Source organism: Aquarana catesbeiana, linkage group LG04, assembly GCF_042186555.1.
Source record: "Aquarana catesbeiana isolate 2022-GZ linkage group LG04, ASM4218655v1, whole genome shotgun sequence".
Classification (NCBI taxonomy): Eukaryota; Metazoa; Chordata; class Amphibia; order Anura; family Ranidae; genus Aquarana; species Aquarana catesbeiana.
Window position 1 is genome coordinate 348,465,957 of NC_133327.1, and position 21,721 is coordinate 348,487,677.

The 21,721-nt window shown below is 42.8% G+C and overlaps 1 long non-coding RNA gene across 1 annotated transcript; it reads right to left on the reverse strand.

Moving 5' to 3' along the window:
• Positions 1-3,706: 3,706 nt before the first annotated feature.
• Positions 3,707-20,939, reverse strand: LOC141141512 (uncharacterized). Its single transcript, XR_012244110.1, has 3 exons — positions 20,564-20,939; positions 12,455-12,566; positions 3,707-3,805 (listed from the first exon to the last, which is right to left on the reverse strand). It is a non-coding gene; the product is annotated as an uncharacterized lncRNA (long non-coding RNA).
• Positions 20,940-21,721: the final 782 nt, after the last annotated feature.

The window sequence follows — 21,721 nt, forward strand, 5'->3', positions numbered from 1 at the left end:
GGTACATGGTAAAGTATGTAACCTAGAAATAAAGATACCCAAACGTTTGACAAGTTCTTTATTGTAAATGACTGATCATAATAATGGCAATAGCTGAATGACAGCTACCTGACCAGTCAACAGCTGTATATGGGAAGGGTAGGGATTAGTGGACACATCACTGCCAATATATGGCCATGGCTATGTTTGGGCAATGTTATTGCCAAAATATGGCTTTGTGGCCATAGTTAGGCTCTGATGAAACCCCTCCAATACCTGCCACTAGCTTATGTAGCCAGGGATTCCCAATTATGTAAGTGAATGGGCCCAGGTGACATCAAGGATTGGTAAGGACAAGTGGGTGCAAGCATGCTACTTGCTTAGTTACCATTAACATCCAGAATATTCAAACATCAGTCATATTTAAACGTAAATCTCTGAACAGACTTTCAGTTCGAACTTACATTACATTTGTACCAAATACTGAGCTTATCCTATAGATGAGGTGGTGTTAACCACTTCAGCCCTGGAAAATTTGGCTGCTCAATGACCAGGCCATTTTTTGTAATACGGCACTGTGGCACTTTAACTGACAATTGCACGGTTGTGCGACGCTGTACCCAAACAAAATTGATGTCCTTTTTTCCCACAAATAGAGCTTTCTTTTGGTGGTATTTGATCACTTCCGCGTTTTTTATTTTTTGCGCTATAAACAAAAGAAGAGCGACAATTTTGAAAAAAACACAATATTGTTTACTTTTCGCTATAATAAATATCCCACATTTAAAAAAAAAAAAAAAAAATGTGGGATATTTAATCCTCAGTTTAAGATGATATGTATTCTTCTACATATTTTTGGTAAAAAAAAATCACAATAAGCATATATTGATTGGTTTGCGCAAATGTTATAGTGTCTACAAAATAGGGGATGGATTTATGGCATTTTTATTATTATTTATTTCTTTATTCGTAATGGCGGCAATCTTTTTTTTTTATCAGGAGTGCAATATCGCGGCGGACAAATTAGACACTTTTGACACATTTTTGGGACCATTGACAATTATACAGTGATCAGTGCTATAAAAATGCATTGATTACTGTATAAACGTCACTGGTAGGGAAGGGGTTAACACTAGGGGGTGATCAAGCAGTTAACTGTGTTCCCTAGGTATGTTCTAACTGTAGGGGGGATGGGACTGTCTAGGAGGAGAGAGAAATAGGTGTTCATACTTAGAATGAACACACGATCTGTCTCTACTCTCCTGAAAGAACCGGGATTTGTGTGTTTACACACACAGATCCCAGTTCTCACTCTGTCACGAGCGATCGCGGGTGCCTGGTGGTCATCGCTTCCGCAGGGCACTCGCGTGCACCCCTAGTGGCCAAAAGGAAAAGTGATGTAAGGTAACGTCGATTTGCCCAGCCAAGCCAAACTGCCGTAGTTAGACTGCGGTGGCTGGTCCGGAAGTGTTAAAAAAAATCATATACGACAGATGTCAAATGTGATTTTGCTATGGGCACTGGATCGCTTATGAAAGTGCTCCAAACACTCATTTATGTACTCCTCCCCAACAGGATTTACAATTTGAATGCCACAAATTCAAGCTAATAACTTGTTTTTCAGAAGCAACAAAGAATCCTTATAGCATATAGTTAAATTTGCTACATTATGCAATTCATCAGGCTTCCTTAATTATAATTATGTATGTATAAATATTTAGGACACTATTTTTTTGGCCAAATTGCTACATTTTACATTTCTGTAAAAAAAAAGTAATAATAATAAAGTCAACATGAATTTTAAACTCTGCACCTTTACTTTTCTTGATAAACTTTTATTTTCTGAAAAGGGCATATGGAACATACTAATTATTTGTCTCCACTTTCTTCCCAGAATTTCAATTTACCTGCACTAGTTGCAGAATTTATGAAATGCCATACTCCTCCAAACTGTGAATGTTAAGTGCTGTAAATGTAATGTGGGCTGACTGCTTGGCCTGATATTTGAAAATATGTGAAGTCACAAATGCAAGCATAAATAGGCATGTAAATGCAATTTTACCATTTGTTTGTCTGTTCACTTTGAATGACTATTTAAACTGTTTATCTACCAGTCTTTCTCTCTTCCTGACTGTCTGTTTGTTTTATGCTTTTATTTGTTTGTTGGAACTAGGGCCAAGTCAGTTACTCAGTGTATTTCAGTATTATAAAAAATGGACTTATATGAACCTCTCCAGTAAAAACAAGGACCTGCTGAAGCTGGTACAAGCCCATCAGACTTTTATCCAAAGGACTGGGTAGTGATTCTTTTTTTAAAAAACCTAGATTTTATGCTTCAGTAGTAATGACAATTTTAATGTAACATAGTCGACTGAAAATGCCAAATATGATATTTATATTTATATCAATGAAATATTGCCTCCACTATCTGTCTGTCTGTTTATCACCAATTTTTGGAAGGATTTATTTTGGTTTTGTACATGCTTTAAAGTAAATCTGTCTGTCTAAAACATAGCAAAAGTAAGAGTTGAACAAATGTTTTGCAAATATCAACTTTTCAGAAAATGTGCATTATATTTTTCATAGGGCAATGTGCTTTTGAAAGCCAGCAGGTAAGAGATTCAGAAAGGGATGCTCCCATGGTGCAGTGTAGTAAAAAAAAACTGGAGCTACACTTGGGACCTGCTAGTGAGCAAATTGGTTGAAATTTAGTTAAACCAAAGTCCCAAAGTAAAGGTCAAACTTGAAATTCAAACTGCATTGAAGTCAATGGATATGAATTTTGCTGGTCACCATTGTTGGGCTGTGTGTTTGGGTCGAACATGAGTTTGACTCGAATATTGGCTGTTCACCCATTCACTGAATAGCGAACAATTTGGGGTGTTCGCGGCAAATTCGAAAGCCGCGGAACACCCTTTAAAAACCCATGGGAGAAATCAAAATTGCTAATTTTAAAGGTTAATATGTAAGCTATTGTCATAAAAAGTGTTGGGGACCTGGGTCCTGCCCCAGGGGACATGTATCAATGCAAAAAAAAAAAAGGCTGCTTTTTCGGGAGCAGTGATTTTATTAATGCTTAAAGGGAAACAATAAAAGTGAAATATTCCTTTAAATTTCATACCTGGGGGGTGTCTATAGTATGCCTGCAAAGTGGTGCATGTTTCCGGGGTTTACAACAATCTGAGAGCAAAATGACATTTCTAAAGGAAAAGAAAGTCATTTAAAAGTACTAGCGGTAGTGCCAGCAGCTATAATGAATTGTTGGGTCTCTGCAATACTCATAAAAGTCATTGAAAAAAACGGCCTGGGGTTCCCCCACAGTGCATTACCAGACCCTTTGGGTCTGGTATGAATATTAAGGGGAACCCCAAACCAAATTTTTTTTTAAAAAATGCATGGGAGTCCCCCAAAATTCCATACCAGGCCCTTCAGGTCCTCCTGAACCATACCAGACCACATGCCCTCAACATGGGGAGGATGTCCCCATGTTGATGGGGAAAAGGGCCTCATCCCCACAACCTTTGCCCGGTGGTTGTGGGGGTCTGCAGGTGGGGGGCTTATCGGAATCTGGAAGCCTCCTTTAACAAGGGGACCCCCAAATCCCAGCCCCCCCTGTGTGAAATGGTAATGGGGTACAAATGTACCCCTACCATTTCACAAAAAAAGTGTCAGAAATGTTAAAAAAGACAAGAGACGGTTTTTGACAATTCCTCTTCTTCTTCCATCTACTTCTGATCTTCATTCGGTTTTCTTCCTCCATCTTGTTCTTCCCCCAATTCTTCCTCTTCTTCCTCCGATCCTCTGCTTCTTCCTTCAGTCTTCTCGCCTGCATCAAGAAGAAGACATTAATAAAGGAATTGTCAAAAACCGTCTCTTGTCTTTTTTAACATTTTTGACATTTTTTTGTGAAATGGTAGGGGTACATTTGCACCCCATTACCATTTCACACGGGGGGGCTGGGATTTGGGGGTCCCCTTGTTAAAGGAGGCTTCCAGATTCCTATAAGCCCCCCACCTGCAGACCCCCACAACAACCGGGCAAGGGTTGTGGGGATGAGGCCCTTGTCCCCATCAATATGGAGACATCCTCCCCATGTTGAGGGCATGTGGTCTGGTATGGTTCGGGGGGGGCGCTCTCCCATCTCCCCCTCTTTTCCTGCGGCCTGCCAGGTTGCATGCACGGATAAGGGGGGACCCCCACGCCATTTTTTAAAAAATTTTGGTGCGGGATTCCCCTTAAAATCCATACACAGGTCTGGTATGGATTTTGAGGGGAACCCCCACGCCATTTTTTTTATTTTGGCGCAGGGGGTCCCCTTAATATGCATACTAGACCTGAAGGGCCTGGTACGGAATTTGGGGAGACCACCACACTTTTGTTTTTTTTAATTTTGGTTCGGAGTTCCCTTAACCACTTGCCGACCGCCGCACGACTATATACGTCGACAGAGCGGCACGGGCAGGCAAAAGGACGTATATGTACGTCCTTGCCTGCCCGCGGGTGGGGGGTCCGATCGGACCCCCCCCCCGGTGCCAGCGGCGGTCGGCAAATCTCCCCCGGCGATCGGAGGTGAGGGGGAGGCCATCCATTCGTGGCCCCCCCCTCGCGATCGCTCTCAGCCAATGGGATCATTTCCCTGCCTCTGTATTGTACACAGAGGCAGAGGAAATGATGTCATCTCTCCTCGGCTCGGTATTTTCCGTTCCGGGCCGAGGAGAGAAGACTGCAATGTAAGTGCACCAACACACTACACACAGTAGAACATGCCAGGCACACTAAACACCCCGATCCCCCCCCCGATCGCCCCCCGATCCCCCCCCAATCACCCCCCCCCCCTGTCACAAACTGACACCAGCAGGTTTTTTTTTTTTTTTTTTTTTTTTTTCTGATTACTGTATTGGTGTCAGTTTGTGACATTTACAGTGTTAGGACAGTTAGTATTACCCCCCTGTAGGTCTAGGGTACCCCCCTAACCCCCCCTAATAAAGTTTTAACCCCTTGATCACCCCCCGTCACCAGTGTCGCTAAGCGATCATTTTTCTGATCGCTGTATTAGTGTCACTGGTGACGCTAGTTAGTGAGGTAAATATTTAGGTTCGCCGTCAGCGTTTTATAGCGACAGGGACCCCCATATACTACCTAATAAATGTTTTAACCCCTTGATTGCCCCCTAGTTAACCCTTTCACCACTGATCACTGTATAACTGTTACGGGTGACGCTGGTTAGTTTGTTTATTTTTTATAGTGTCAGGGCACCCGCCCGATTAAGATTTAGCCCCCTGATCGCCCGGCGGTGATATGCGTCGCCCCAGGCAGCGTCAGATTAGCGCCAGTAACGCTAACACCCACGCACGCAGCATACGCCTCCCTTAGTGGTATAGTATCTGAACGGATCAATATCTGATCTGATCAGATCTATACTAGCGTCCCCAGCAGTTTAGGATTCCCAAAAACGCAGTGTTAGCGGGATCAGCCCAGATACCTGCTAGCACCTGCGTTTTGCCCCTCCGCCCGGCCCAGCCCAGCCCACCCAAGTGCAGTATCGATCGATCACTGTCACTTACAAAACACTAAACGCATAACTGCAGCGTTCGCAGAGTCAGGCCTGATCCCTGCGATCGCTAACAGTTTTTTTGGTAGCGTTTTGGTGAACTGGCAAGCACCAGCCCCAGGCAGCGTCAGGTTAGTGCCAGTAGCGCTAACACCCACGCACGCACCGTACACCTCCCTTAGTGGTATAGTATCTGAACTGATCAATATCTGATCTGATCCGATCAGATCTATACTGGCATCCCCAGCAGTTTAGGGTTCCCAAAAACGCAGTGTTAGTGGGATCAGCCCAGATACCTGCTAGCACCTGCGTTTTGCCCCTCCGCCCGGCCCAGCCCAGCCCACCCAAGTGCAGTATCGATCGATCACTGTCACTTACAAAACACTAAACGCATAACTGCAGCGTTCGCAGAGTCAGGCCTGATCCCTGCGATCGTTAACAGTTTTTTTGGTAGCGTTTTGGTGAACTGGCAAGCGCCAGCGGCCTAGTACACCCCGGTCATAGTCAAACCAGCACTGCAGTAACACTTGGTGACGTGGCGAGTCCCATAAGTGCAGTTCAAGCTGGTGAGGTGGCAAGCACAAGTAGTGTCCCGCTGCCACAAAGAAGACAAACACAGGCCCGTCGTGCCCATAATGCCCTTCTTGCTGCATTCGCCAATCCTAATTGGGAACCCACCGCTTCTGCAGCGCCCGTACTTCCCCCATTCACATCCCCAACCAAATGCAGTCGGCTGCATGAGAGGCATTTTCTTTATGTCCTCCCCCTAGTACCCCTACCCAACGAACCCTCCCAAAAAAGATGTCGTGTCTGCAGTAAGCACGGATATAGGCGTGACACCCGCTATTATTGTCCCTCCTGTCCTGACAATCCTGGTCTTTGCATTGGTGAATGTTTTGAATGCTACCATTCACTAGCTGAGTATTAGCGTAGGGTACAGCATTGCACAGACTAGGACACACTTTCACAGGGTCTCCCAAGATGCCATCGCATTTTGAGAGACCCGAACCTGGAACCGGTTACAGTTATAAAAGTTACAGTTACAAAAAAAGTGTAAAAAAAAAAAAAAAAAACACAAACAAAAATATAAAATAAAAAGTAATAGTTGTCGTTTTATTGTTCTCTCTCTATTCTCTCTCTCTCTATTCTCTCTATTGTTCTGCTCTTTTTTACTGTATTCTATTCTGCAATGTTTTATTGTTATTATGTTTTATCATGTTTGCTTTTCAGGTATGCAATTTTTTATACTTTACCATTTACTGTGCTTTATTGTTAGCCATATTTTTGTCTTCAGGTACAGCATTCACGACTTTGAGTGGTTATACCAAAATGATGCTTGCAGGTTTAGGTATCATCTTGGTATCATTCTTTTCAGCCAGCGGTCGGCTTTCATGTAAAAGCAATCCTAGCGGCTAATTAGCCTCTAGACTGCTTTTACAAGCAGTGGGAGAGAATGCCCCCCCCCCCATCGTCTTCCGTGTTTTTCTCTGGCTCTCCTGTCTCAACAGGGAACCTGAGAATGCAGCCGGTGATTCAGCCAGCTGACCATAGAGCTGATCAGAGACCAGAGTGGCTCCAAACATCTCTATGGCCTAAGAAACCGGAAGCTACGAGCATTTTATGACTTAGATTTCGCCGGATGTAAATAGCGCCATTGGGAAATTGGGGAAGCATTTTATCACACCGATCTTGGTGTGGTCAGATGCTTTGAGGGCAGAGGAGAAATCTAGGGTCTAATAGACCCCAATTTTTTCAAAAAAGAGTACCTGTCACTACCTATTGCTATCATAGGGGATATTTACATTCCCTGAGATAACAGTAAAAATGATTAAAAAAAAAAAAAATGAAAGGAACAGTTTTAAAATAAGATAAAAAAGCAAAAAAATAATAAAGAAAAAAAAAAAAAAAAAAAAAAAAAAGCACCCCTGTCCCCCCTGCTCTCGCGCTAAGGCGAACGCAAGCGTCGGTCTGGCGTCAAATGTAAACAGCAATTGCACCATGCATGTGAGGTATCACCGCGACGGTTAGATCGAGGGCAGTAATTTTAGCAGTAGACCTCCTCTGTAAATCTAAAGTGGTAACCTGTAAAGGCTTTTAAAGGCTTTTAAAAATGTATTTATTTTGTTGCCACTGCACGTTTGTGCGCAATTGTAAAGCATGTCATGTTTGGTATCCATGTACTCGGCCTAAGATCATCTTTTTTATTTCATCAAACATTTGGGCAATATAGTGTGTTTTAGTGCATTAAAATGTAAAAAAGTGTGTTTTTTCCCCAAAAAATGCGTTTGAAAAATCGCTGCGCAAATACTGTGTGAAAAAAAAAAATTAAACACCCACCATTTTAATCTGTAGGGCATTTGCTTTAAAAAAATATATAATGTGTGGGGGTTCAAAGTAATTTTCTTGCAAAAAAAAATAATTTTTTCATGTAATCAAAAAGTGTCAGAAAGGGCATTGTCTTCAAGTGGTTAGAAGAGTGGGTGATGTGTGACATAAGCTTCTAAATGTTGTGCATAAAATGCCAGGACAGTTCAAACCCCCCCCAAATGACCCCATTTTGGAAAGTAGACACCCCAAGCTATTTGCTGAGAGGCATGTCGAGTCCATGGAATATTTTATATTGTGACACAAGTTGCGGGAAAGAGACAAATTTTTTTTTTTTTTTTTTTTTTTTGCACAAAGTTGTCACTAAATTATATATTGCTCAAACATGCCATGGGAATATGTGAAATTACACCCCAAAATACATTCTGCTGCTTCTCCTGAGTACGGGGATACCACATGTGTGAGACTTTTTGGGAGCCTAGCCGCGTATGGGACCCCGAAAACCAAGCACCGCCTTCAGGCTTTCTAAGGGCGTAAATTTTTGATTTCACTCTTCACTGCCTATCACAGTCTCGGAGGCCATGGAATGCCCAGGTGGCACAAACCCCCCCCAAATGACCCCATTTTGGAAAGTAGACACCCAAAGCTATTTGCTGAGCGGTATAGTGAGTATTTTGCAGACCTCACTTTTTGTCACAAAGTTTTGAAAATTAAAAAAAGAAAAAAAAAATTTTTTTTTTTGTCTTTCTTCATTTTCAAAAACAAATGAGAGCTGCAAAATACTCACCATGCCTCTCAGCAAATAGCTTGGGGTGTCTACTTTCCAAAATGGGGTCATTTGGGGGGGGTTTGTGCCACCTGGGCATTCCATGACCTCCGAAACTGTGATAGGCAGTGAAGAGTGAAATCAAAAATGTACACCCTTAGAAATCCTGAAGGCGGTGATTGGTTTTCGGGGTCCCGTACGCGGCTAGGCTCCTAAAAAGTCCCACACATGTGGTATCCCCATACTCAGGAGAAGCAGCAGAATGTATTTTGGGGTGCAATTCCACATATGCCCATGACCTGTGTGAGCAATATATCATTTAGTGACAACTTTGTGCAAAAAAAAAAAAAAAAAATTGTCACTTTCCCGCAACTTGTGTCAAAATATAAAATATTCCATGGACTCAACATGCCTCTCAGCAAATAGCTTGGGGTGTCTACTTTCCAAAATGGGGTCATTTGGGGGGGGTTTGTGCCATCTGGGCATTTTATGGCCTTCAAAACTGTGATAGGTAGTGAGGAGTAAAATCAAAAATGTACGCCCTTAGAAATCCTGAAGGCGGTGATTGGTTTTCGGGGCCCCGTATGCGGCTAGGCTCCCAAAAAGTCCCACACATGTGGTATCCCCATACTCAGGAGAAGCAGCTAAATGTATTTTGGGGTGCAATTCCACATATGCCCATGGCCTGTGTGAGCAATATATCATTTAGTGACAACTTTTTGTAATTTTTTTTTTTTTTTTTTTTTTTTTGTCATTATTCAATCACTTGGGACAAAAAAAATGAATATTCAATGGGCTCAACATGCCTATCAGCAATTTCCTTGGGGTGTCTACTTTCCAAAATGGGGTCATTTGTGGGGGTTTTGTACTGCCCTGCCATTTTAGCACCTCAAGAAACGACATAGGCAGTCATAAATTAAAGGCTGTGTAAATTCCAGAAAATGTACCCTAGATTGTAGGCGCTATAACTTTTGCGCAAACCAATAAATATACACTTATTGACATTTTTTTTACCAAAGACATGTGGCCAAATACATTTTGGCCTAAATGTATGACTAAAATTGAGTTTATTGGATTTTTTTTAGAACAAAAAGTAGAAAATATCATTTTTTTTCAAAATTTTCGGTCTTTTTCCGTGTATAGCGCAAAAAATAAAAACGGCAGAGGTGATCAAATACCATCAAAAGAAAGCTCTATTTGTGGGAAGAAAAGGACGCAAATTTCGTTTGGTTACAGCATTGCATGACCGCGCAATTAGCAGTTAAAGCGACGCAGTGCCAATTTGTAAAAAGTGCTCTGGTCAGGAAGGGGGTAAATCCTTCCGGGGCTGAAGTGGTTAATATGCATACCAGACCCAAAGGGCCTGGTAATGCTCTGTGGGGGGACCTCAGGCCATTTTTTTCAATGACTTTTAGGAGTATTGCAGAGACCCGACAATTCATTATAGCTGCTGGCGCCACCGCTAGTAGTTTTAAAAGACTTTTTTTTTCCTTTAGAAATGTCATTTTGCTCTCGGTCTGTTGTATACACAGGAAACATGCGCCACTTTACAGGCATACTATAGACACCCCCCAGGTACGAAATTTAAAGGAATATTTCACTTTTATTGTTTCACTTTATGCATTATTAAAATCATTGCTCCTGAAAAAACGGACGTTTTTAAAACTTTTTTTTGCATTGATACATGTCCCCTGGGGCAGGACCCAGGTCCCCAAATACTTTTTATGACAATAACTTGCATATTAACCCTTAAAATTAGCACTTTTGTTTTTTCACGTTAGTGTCCCATAGACTTTAACGGTGTTCGTGTGTTCAAGCAAATTTTTTGCCTGTTCGCATGTTCTGCTGCGAACCGAACAGGGGGGTGTTCGACCCATCCCTATTAATCATAAAAAAAACATGTTGCATGTTTTTATAGTAACTAATGGTGAGGGTTTAAAAACAAGATATTTTTGTGAAAAAAATTGTGGCTAAAATAAACTCTCTGCGGTGCTGTACTATGTCAAGTCAAAACCTCCTTCTAGTTTTGGATAGAGTGTGTAATGATTAGAATCCTCGTCTGGTTTTAACATCTCTCTGGGTCTTTGTTTGGGATAGTTTCTTCATTTCCATCTCAGTGACATTGGTTTCACAATAGAGGAAGTGGAGAAAAATCTACAACCGAGACACAGACAGCAATTAAATTAGACAGGGGTTCTATATTTCCAGTACGCTGCTAAAAATGTGTTTTTATTTATGTATGTTTTGCTGCTGGAGGGTTCCCCTTATTTCCTGTCTTGTAAACTGTTGTCAGAAGGATCGGAAGTGAGAGGAACTCCCTGTAATAGAGTCCTTGTAGTAAAAATCCAAGAGAAGTTTTAAACAATCCCCAGTGTATCCAAAAGTTAAATGTTTTTTGTTGGACATGTACTTTAACCACTTCAATACAGTGCACTTACACCCCCTTCCTGCCCAGACCAATTTTCATCTTTCAGCGCTCTCACACTTTGAATGACAATTACTCAGTCATGCAACACTGTACCCATATGAAATTTGCTTCCATTTTTCACACAAAGGTGTCCTTTTATGAAACAGTGAAAATCTATTCACTACTTCGTTCTCCAGCATTCACAGTGGAGATCGTTCTCCTCTGTGTGTCAGTTTATGAAGCGGAGTAGATCACTTCACCTTTGGAGGAGTGAAGCAATCTACAAACGCTTCAAACATGCTTCTAATGCCTCCTGATACCGGAATCTCATGAGACTTTACAAGATTACAGTACCAGAAATTCACAGAAACACAGAGATGTCAGTTTATTAAGCAGTGATAAATTATCACTGCTCAGTACACGGACAGACGGTGTGGTTAATGTTAAAAAAATGAGGCGTCCCCCTACATTATATATATACAGTATGTATACACACACACACATTATATATACATGTATATATAATGTGTGTATATATATATATGTATACACATAAATATGACAGGGGGACATGCTTACAGTGTTGGGGGGTCTGAACGAGGTAGAAGGAAGTTAAAAATCTTCCTCTTTCCTCCTCAGATCCCCCGGGATTCTCTCTCTCCCCTCTGAGCTGGTGAATCTGGGAGTGTGAATTCTGACACAGATCACCAGTGAAGCGCTGAGATTGCAGCTTCATAAACTGGCCGTTACTGTGTCATTCAATGAGGATTCTCCATGTGCAGAGATCATTGGCGGGAGAACAAGTTCAAACACTTCTCCCCCCGATTATCTCTGTTTCATAAACTGTTTATGGACTGTGATCAGCGGCGATCCTTGGGATCACTGCTGATCACTTCTTCATAAACGGACACCAAATAGATCTTTCCTTTGGTGGTATTTAATCACTAGTGGGTTTTTTATTTTTTGTGCTATAAATAAAAAAGACCGTAGATTTTGTGAAAAAAAATGCCTTTTTCTTTGTTTCTGTCATAAAATTTTGCAAATTAGTAAGAAAAAAGGTGGTAGGAAGTTAGGGGGATTTTAACGGTGCCGAATATACAAAAACAAAATTTTTTTTCAGGTAAAATAGAAAAGAGTTTTATTAATTAACATGTTTAAAAGAGAATCAAACATATAAAAAGACAGGTGTTTGGTGGTCATATTAGGCAGTTAATGCAAAGTTGACAAAGGAGACGTTGCACATTAGCCCGACATGTTTCGCTATTGGCATCCTCAGGGGATGTGCAAGGCTTTAATCAACAACACTATATAAATGAAATATAGAGATATTGGAACATATATATAGATTGTACAGTCAAATTTATCATACAAAGGGATAGTGTGTGAGCTTGGTTGCCAAAAAAGAGACATGGAAACAGCCACTTACCCAAACAAATGCTAGCACCTGTAAACCACCAGGCCGGACCCTGATAATCACCCCAAATTCTCCGATCCAAGGAAATCAGTCAAGTGTGGCCATAGAGGGCAGAAGGGCGACACTGGGGGGCAATAAATGTTGATAGAATTAATGATGGTTTCGTAGAAATCTTTACTCTAAGAATGGTGAAAAGGGACAGTTCATTTATCAAATACTTACAGACAGACAGCCAGATAAGCCGGTTTAAATCTGACCTCCAACGAACCAGCCTGTGACGTCACCGGCTCAAGGCGGACGAGAAGACACCTGTGCACATGCGCAGGGGGCCAAAACCCTCAGACTACACTGCCCAAGAGGCCGCGCGGGGAGGGAGGAGCCAAGTCCATCCATGGTAAACATGATGAACGTGCAGAGGCTTCAGCCCCTCTGCAGCGGCCCGGGACATGCAGAGATGGCAAAAACGAGGTATAATCCGAGGTGGCAGGAGCCACCTTAGAATCACATAGGTCTCCATGCGCAACCAGGTGTGAAAATTGGGCTTGCTAATTGATGGATAAGGCAAGCCCTGGGCGTCTGTATGACCCACCATAGACCTGTTTCTAAGAACAACTGCCTAATATGACCACCAAACACCTGTCTTTTTATATGTTTGATTCTCTTTTAAACATGTTAATTAATAAACTCTTTTCTATTTTAACTGGAAAAAATTTTTTTTTTTTTCTATATTCGGCACCGTTAAAATCCCCCTAACCTCCTACCGCCTTTTTTCTTACATATTGGGATGAGGTGTCTAAACTAGGGGTGCTGCATCATCAACCAGACCAATTCCCTGTTTTTGCAAATTAGTAATTTTTCTTCATAAATTTTGGCCAAAATTTATACTGCTACAAATCTTTGGTAAAAATAACCCAAATTAGTGTAAATTATTTGGTCTTTGTGAAAGTTATAGAGTCTACAAACTATGGTGCCAATCACTGAAAATTGATCACATCTGATCACACCTGTTGTACTGACGGCCTATATCATTTCTTTAGACACCAACAAGTCAGGAAAGTACAAATACCCCTTAAATGACCCCTTTTTTAGAAAGTAGACATTCCAAGGTATTAAGTAAGTAGCATGGTGAATTTTTTTAAGTTGTAATTTTTTCCCACAATTCTTTGCAAAATGAAAATTTGTTTTTTTTTACAAAACTGTCATATTAACAGGTTATTTCTCTCACAGAGCATATGCATACAACAAATTACAACCCAAAATACATTCTCCTACTCTTCCCAAGTATGGCAATACCACATGTGTGGGACTTTTACACAGCCTGGCCACATACAAAGGCCCAACATTGAAGTAGCATCTTCAGGTGTTCCACAAGCATAAATGACACATCTCATTTCTCAACCACCTATTACACTTTTGAAGGCCCTGGAGCACCAGGACAATGGAATTGCCCCCAAAATGACCCCATTTTGGAAAGCAAACACCCCAACGTATAGTCTATGAGGCATAATGAGTCTTTTGAATGGTTCATTTTTTTCCAGAAGTTTTTGGAAAAAGTGGAAAAAAACGCATTTTTTTTTACACAAAGTTGTCCATTTATCAGATATTTCCAACACATAGCATGTACATAGCAAAGATGACACCCCAAAATACATGTGCTTAGCGACAGCAATAGTAATTATCCAGGCAGCAGGCAGGAATATTGTCTATAGTCAGCACAAGGATATTGTCAGCACAGCACAGTCCATAGAAATTGTCCAGGCAGAGACAGCCAGCACAGCCATAATATTTGTCCTGGTACACTGTTACCTGCAGACACTCATTATTGAGTGTCCAGCCCTTCATAAACATACTGCCTCTTGCTACAGCTAATTATTTGCATAGTCCAGGTAGCGGTGTGGTCCGTTCATGCAGCAGGCAGAGGCATGGTGGCAGTAAGTCAGCAGCAGGCTGAGGGCTGCAATCAGGTAAGACCTGTGCACAGGGGCACAGGGGTAGAGGCTTCGACCCACCCAAATCTCTATGAAGCCTCCGGACTCCAGACCCTAATCCGGAAATTACGAAACCCGGAGAAAACACAAAAAAATGTTTTCTCCATCCGGCAAAACAATTCTGGAGCCCCTCACATATGTGAGACCCCTGTGTACTACAGTAGCAGGGCAACAGATCAGTCTAAGCTGTAGGCAAAAGCATAGTCCATAAAACAGGCCAGGGTCAGTTCACGTGCAAGCAGTCCAAGCGGTGGGCAGTAGCGTAGTTAATAAAACAGGCCAAGGTCAGTTCACGTGGAAGTAGTTCAAACGGTAGGCAGAGGCATAGTCACAAAACAGGCCAGGTTCAGTTCACGTGGAAGGCAGTGGCATGGGTATTTGGGGAAGCATGAAAAATGGTCAGCACAGATGATGAAAATGGGGAAATGGTTAAAAATATGGGCTAATATTTTAGGGATGTATGATAAAGTTGGAAGCATTTACCAATGCAAAGGCCAGGTTGGGAGGGACACTGGGGACAATGGTAGCTGGTATCTTTTCCAAATCCTCTTTTGGTGCACACGTGACATTTTTTTTGCCATCTTCGGCCTGCTTCAGATGGTGGAATGCTGAAGGGGAAGTGGCGCTCATGAAGTCGGCAAATAGCCTCAGACCGAAGGTCTTCTGGGGGGGGTCTTTGTGATAGATGAGGGACGTGACAACTTCTCCTATGAATATTAGGAAGGGGGCGGGGCTTTCCATGGATTTGGTGTAGACTACGTAGGAATTATAAATGGCAAAATGGATGAGATAAATTGCTACCTTCTTGTACCAGAATCGGGACCTCCCTATTGACAAATAGGGCTGAATCATTTGATCATTGAAATCCACCCCCCCATGTAGAGATTATAATCTTGGACACATGTTGGCTTTTCAATGGAACCTCGTCTTCTTTGAACCTCGATTGTAGTGTCGTCATGGATGGTGGACATCATGTGCACGTTCCTTTTATCCTTCCACCTCAAGGCCAGCACTTCATTCCATCTCAATGATGCTTTTTCCCCCCTTTGCAGCTTTTTGTTCACTAGAGATTGTGGGAAGCCCTTCCTATTTTTTCTGGAGGCCAGGGTTTATGCGATGTGTAAGTGTTTGAAAAGGGGCAGGCTGGTGTAGAAGTTGGTATGCCAGGTCCCATACATTCTTTCCAGTTGTGCCCATGTAGGCTGGGCATTCAGGGGGCTGGAGCTGGGAATCTCTTCCTTCATATATGTGGAACGCATACGGATATCCCGTGGCTCTCTCACAGAGCTTGTATAATTTTACTCTGTATCTGGCCCTTTTGCTAGGAATATATTGCTTTATTCCTAGCCGGCCTGAAAAGGGTACCAGGGACTCATCAATACATATATTCTGATCAGGGACATAGAGTTCTGCAAATTGTTGGGAAAAGAAATTTATCAGTGGGCGAATTTTATATAACTTGTCGTAATTTGCATGATTGTGGGGAGGGAACTGGGTGTGGATACGGTCGGTGGACCAATAGGCATGTCCTTAATTTTTTTTTGTAATCCCCATGTTTATGGTGAGGCCCATAAATAATTTGAACTCCTCTAAATTCAGATCTCTCCACTCAAACGGACGGGCGTATGATGATTGGGGGTTGTTGGCAATATACTGCTGGGCATATAAATTTGTCTGGTCCACAATAAATTGCAGCAAAGTGTCGGGCAAAAACAGATGAAAGCAATCAATCTCTGAGAAATTTTGGGTGTTGGTCTGCACACCTGGCTGTGCTGTGAAAGGGGGAATAATTGGTGATGCTGAGTTGGAAGGCAGCCATGTTGGATTGGCAAGACCATCTGGCATGTATGTAGAGGCCCTGGCTCTTGGGGGGCGTGACACTCTAATAGTTGGATTGGAATTTCCTGTGCTGGTACTCAGGCATGATGTGGCAGCACTGGTACTGGGTCTGGGCATTTGTTCCTGGGGCCTATCGCCGGCGGCAGCGCTGGTACTGGGCATTTGTCCCTGGGGCCTAACGCTGGTTGCAGCGCTGGTACTGGGCCTTGGAATTTGTTCTTGGGGCCTATTGCTGGCGGCAGCGCTGGTACTGGGCCTGGGAACATAATCCTGGTTTCCAGAGTGCCGTGCCCTTTTAGGAGGGACCCATTCATTCTCCGAATCATTTGCCGATTCACTATTCAGTTCAAATGCCGAATTTGATTCGGAATCAGAATTGGAATCTGATGAGAACTCCCGTTGCTCTCATCGGTCATGGAGAGGATCTGGAACACCTCCTCACTGTTGTATACTCTTTTGGACATGACGCTGATGGCTGTGTGACAGGTGGCAGGAGACGGTCACTGATGGGATGTGGGATGGGTGGCAGGTGACGTTCACTGATAGGTGATGACAGTGTGACAAGCCATGGTCACTGATGGGTGACAGGCCACGGACAGTAACGGGTGATGGTCACTGACGGGTGATGGTCACAAATGGGTGACAGGCCATGGTCACTGATAGGTGATGGGTGCACTGCTGACAGTCACTGATGGGTGATGGGTGACAGGGCATGTTTACTGATGGGTGATGTGTGATGTATGACAGGCTATGGTCACTGATAAGTGACGGGTGCACAGCTGATGGTCACTGATGGGTAACGAGTGATGGCTGATGGTCACTGATGGGTGACGGGTTATGGCTGATGGTCACTGATGGGTGATGGCTGACGGTCACTGATGGGTGACGGTTGATGGCTGATGGTCACTGATGGGTGATGGGTGACAGGTGCACCGCTGACGGTGACTGATGGCAGTCCTTTATGTGACAGGTGCACTTTATGGGGTGACTGTTGGGTGACAATGGGGGGGCAATGGGACAAGTGTGTTGTTGGTGCAGACACTACAGAACACAGATCGGTAACTCACTGCTCCTGGCTCTGCTCTCCTCACACTGAAAATGGTGTGTGAGGAGAGAAGAGCTGGTAACAGCTAGTTACCGCTCTGTGTTTATATTTAGTGATTGGCTGTGAAAGGATCACAGACGATCACGTGGGTAAACAGCTGGCCAATGGCTGTTTACCAGCATCAGTGACGAGCAGTGTTCCCTGGAACACGGCGCCACCGACGTGCACGCGAATGTGCCGTGCACATTAGGGTGGAACCATCTGTGATCGGCCGTGACTTCATCACGTGTTAAATAGCCATGTCCAATGGCTGTTCACCCCCCTGGTGGCGAGCGGTGTCTCCGTGACATGCTGCCACCGAAGGAACAGGGATGCACATGCACGATTGCATTCATTCCCTGTTTAAATGGGAGGCCGTCATTTGACACCCTCCTGCAACGAGAGCCACGCCGCCTGGCCGTCATTTGACAGCTGAAGGTCGGCAAGCAGTTAAAGGCTAAGTTCACCTTTCCAGTTTTTAATATATAGAGTAAGCACACCACATAGCCAAACTGCTTTAGCAATATGTTTGTATTAGTCATATACATACAATTATACAACAGGTACAGACAATCAAGTATGTCATCTAAGATGAAGCATAAAACAGTGGTTATAGAAAATAATCACCCCCTTTTAAAATAATCAAATTTTGTTGCTTTGCAGCCTGAAATTAAGACAGGCACAGTTTTTGTTTTATCCAGCTGTATTTATTCAGTTTAACTTATGACATCCAAGTGAAAGCTATAACACCAACATGTCAGGAAAAAAAAATTCAAAAACAGAATCACAGAGTTATAAAAAGGATCACCCCCTCCTAAAAATGACTTGTAAACACATTCAAGTGTAGCTAATCACCTTGTTCAGGGAAGGGCACACAAAGTCATTTTGGCTTTTTTTGTGATCAGCTGTGGTCATTTTGATTAGCTCAGCATGAAAAGAGCTTCTCTGGAGCATTTCAGTCCCTGGTAGTGCAACTGAAGCAAACAAACAACTATGGGCGGCAAGGCCCTGTCAAAAGATTTCCGGGATAAAGTTGTGGAAAGTTGTGGCACAAGTCATAAGATAGATACAACATTTTTTCAAAGGCTTTATCAATGCCTAGAAGCACAGTGAAGTCTAATATTAAGAAGTGAAAGGTATTTGGTACAATAAGGATCCTCCCTGGATCAGGACATTGCTCCAAACTGGATGAAAGAGCCAGGAGGAAACTGGTTAGAGAGGCTACCAAGAGGCCTACAGCAACTACAGAGGCCTACAGTTGCAGTATTTATGACAAAAAGCAGTCATTGTGTGCATGTGACAACAATATCACAAATTTTCCACAAATGTGGCTTTTATAGGAGGGTTGCAGGAAAAAAGCCACTCCTCAAAAAAGGCCACATGCAGCCACAACTGAGCTTTGCCAAAACATACCTTGAAGATTCTGAGGCCACATAGATGTAACACTACCCCCCACAGGAACCACTTGAATATTGGTGGTTCCTCACTCTGCCTCTTCAACTCCAAGAACAGCCTCACCCCACTGGCACACCTGGCAGCAATGTTAGCGTAATACCATAATAAATTAACACAGATTATAGTGAACACAGAAATGATCTTTATTGTGAACTTGCTTATAGTAGAGAAAAAATGACGAAGGTAATAGTATCTAATAATAAGTAAATATTTACAGATGAAACAGAAAATAATGGTTATTGGAGGAACCCTCAAGGATAAAGTCTGACTGCTGTTGGGGGACTCCTTTAAATGAGTAACCCCAAGAGCAGAAATGAGCACACAAGAATAACAAATTATAGTCATATTATATTTCAGTGAATTAATTGCCAACTTTGGGCTATATGAGTCCAGGCAGGAGGAGGGCAGAGGAATGACCTTATTCTCTATGTCAGTTCTCTCCCTTCTTCACCCCAGCACCACAGTCCCAACAGGCCTGTTCAAACACACTACCTGATTCAGTGCACTGAATTAACCCACCACCCGAATCCACTAGTATAGTGACCAGAGTCCTGAGTATAGATGGAGCTCTCAAGACTTTGAATGTCTTTAAGGTGGTGAACTTGTTGACTTTCTTTAGTGGAGTGAAACAAAGTACATCCAAAGAGGCTTGGTAAACAGAAAGGGCTCAAATGGTATTGGTTGTCTTCAGTTAACCACATCAGCTCTGGAAGATTTGGTTGCTCAATGACCAGGCCATTTTTTGCGATACGGCACTGCGTCCCTTTAACTGACAATTGCGCGGTCGTGCAACGCTGTACCCAAACAAAATTGACGTCCTTTTTTTCCTATAAATAGAGCTTTCTTTTGGTAATATTTGATCATCTCTGCGATTTTATATTTTTTGTGCTATAAACAAAAAAAGAGCGACAATTTTGAAAAAACACAATATTTTGTAGTTTTTGCTATAATAAATATTCCCAATTTTTTTTTTTTTTTTTTAAATTTTTTCCTCAGTTTGGGACGATATTTTTCCACATATTTTTGGCAATTAAAATCACAATAAACGTATATTGATTGGTTTGCCAAAAGTTATAGCGTCTACAAAATAGGGGATAGATATATTTATGGAATTTTTATTATTATTTTTTTTTACTAGTAATGGCGGTGATCTCCGATTTTTATCAGGACTGCGACATTATGGCGGACACATCGGACACTTTTGACACATTTTTGAAACCATTGACAATTATACAGCGATCAGTGCTATAAAAATTCACTGATTACTGTGTAAATGTCATTGGCAGGAAAGGGGTTAACACTAGGGGGCGATGAAGGGGTTAACTGTGTTCCCTGACTATGTGTTCTAACTGTGAGGGGGGACTGACTATAGGAGATGACAGATCATGGTTCCTAGATATTAGGAACTCACAATCTGCCTCTCCTCTCCTCACTCCTCGCAGAACAGGGATTTTTGCATTTACAGTACACACACAAGTCCCTGTTCTTCCTCTCGTGTCCGCGATCGCATGTGGCTGGCGGTCATCAGCATCCCCACAATGCAGCGAGCGCATGCGCCTGCTATCCTGCTTAAAGGAGCCAACGTACAGCTATGATGGTTTAATTATGGCAGCTGGTTGGCAAGTAGTTAAATTAGGCATGCACTATCACTGCCGAGCAGAGTGTAAAAGCATCACAGATTATCCTAATTAAGTGAGGCAGAGCAACACAGCAGTTCAGTGTTCTGGTTTAAAAAGACCGGGCAAGCCCTCTCACCAATTCTGTTGGGAAATATCCTGAGACCGATCCTTCAGGTTGCCCGACTGGCCACCTCCTCATGGAAACAATGCACACTGTCAGGGACACCTGGAGATCTTCTGGAGGTCTTCTTTTTAGCACTGGATGTCCGCATCTACTGTATAACAGGAACCATCACACCAACCCAGGCCTGCTTCTCCAGCGTCCAGTCTTCCTCACACCTCGTGGTAACTCCCCCTTCTCCCAGGGAGCATCTGAGGGTAAGAATCCTCCTATCTCGCAAGGCTTGCTGAGATGTGTATTTCTCTCTATATGGGTTTCAATGAGGCAGCTTGTACTGAGAACTCCATGTACCAGAGTTCCTTGCTGCTCCTCCAGTCTTCACTTGATTGGCCAGCTTCCCTCTGTCAATGAAGTAATGGGAGAAAGAGCAGAATGGGTTGTCCTGCCTGTGAATGCCTCTGACTCATCCACAGTGAGAAGAAAAAGGGAGGGGGGAAATTCCTCCCAGCTGCAGAAACTCTGAACTTTGGCCCTGTCAGCTTGCCTGTGTTATTGTAAGTCTCAGGCTGCAGCACCCGCTACATAGAAAAAGATGTTATGGTCAGATGAGACTAAAATTAGTTATTTGGCCTCAACACCACCAATATGTCTGGCGGAAATCCAATACAGCTAACCAATACCAAAAACACCATTCCTACAGTAAAGCATGGAGGTGATAATATGCTGTTATGGGGGAGTTTTTCTGCAGCAGGACTGGAGCCCTTGTCAGGAAAAGGAAATATAGATGGGGCAAAATACTGTCAAATTCTTGAGGAAAATCTGCTGCCCTCTGCCAGAAAGTTGTCAATGGAAAGAAGGTTTACCTTTCAACATGACAATGACCCAAAACACACAGCAAAAATGGAGAAAAAGGTAAATGTCCTTGCATGGCCCAGTCAGAGCCCAGACTTAAACCCCATTGAAAATCTGTGGAATGGCTTGAAGACTGAAGTCCACAAATGGTCACCATCAAATTTAACTGAACTTGAGCAGTTCTGCAAAAAAGAGTGGGGAATTATTGCAAAGTCTAGATGTGCAAAGTTAGTAGAGACATATCACAACAGACTGTTAAGGCTGTAATTAAAGCACAAAGTGGTTCAAGAAAATACCGACACAAGGGGGTGAGCCTTTTTA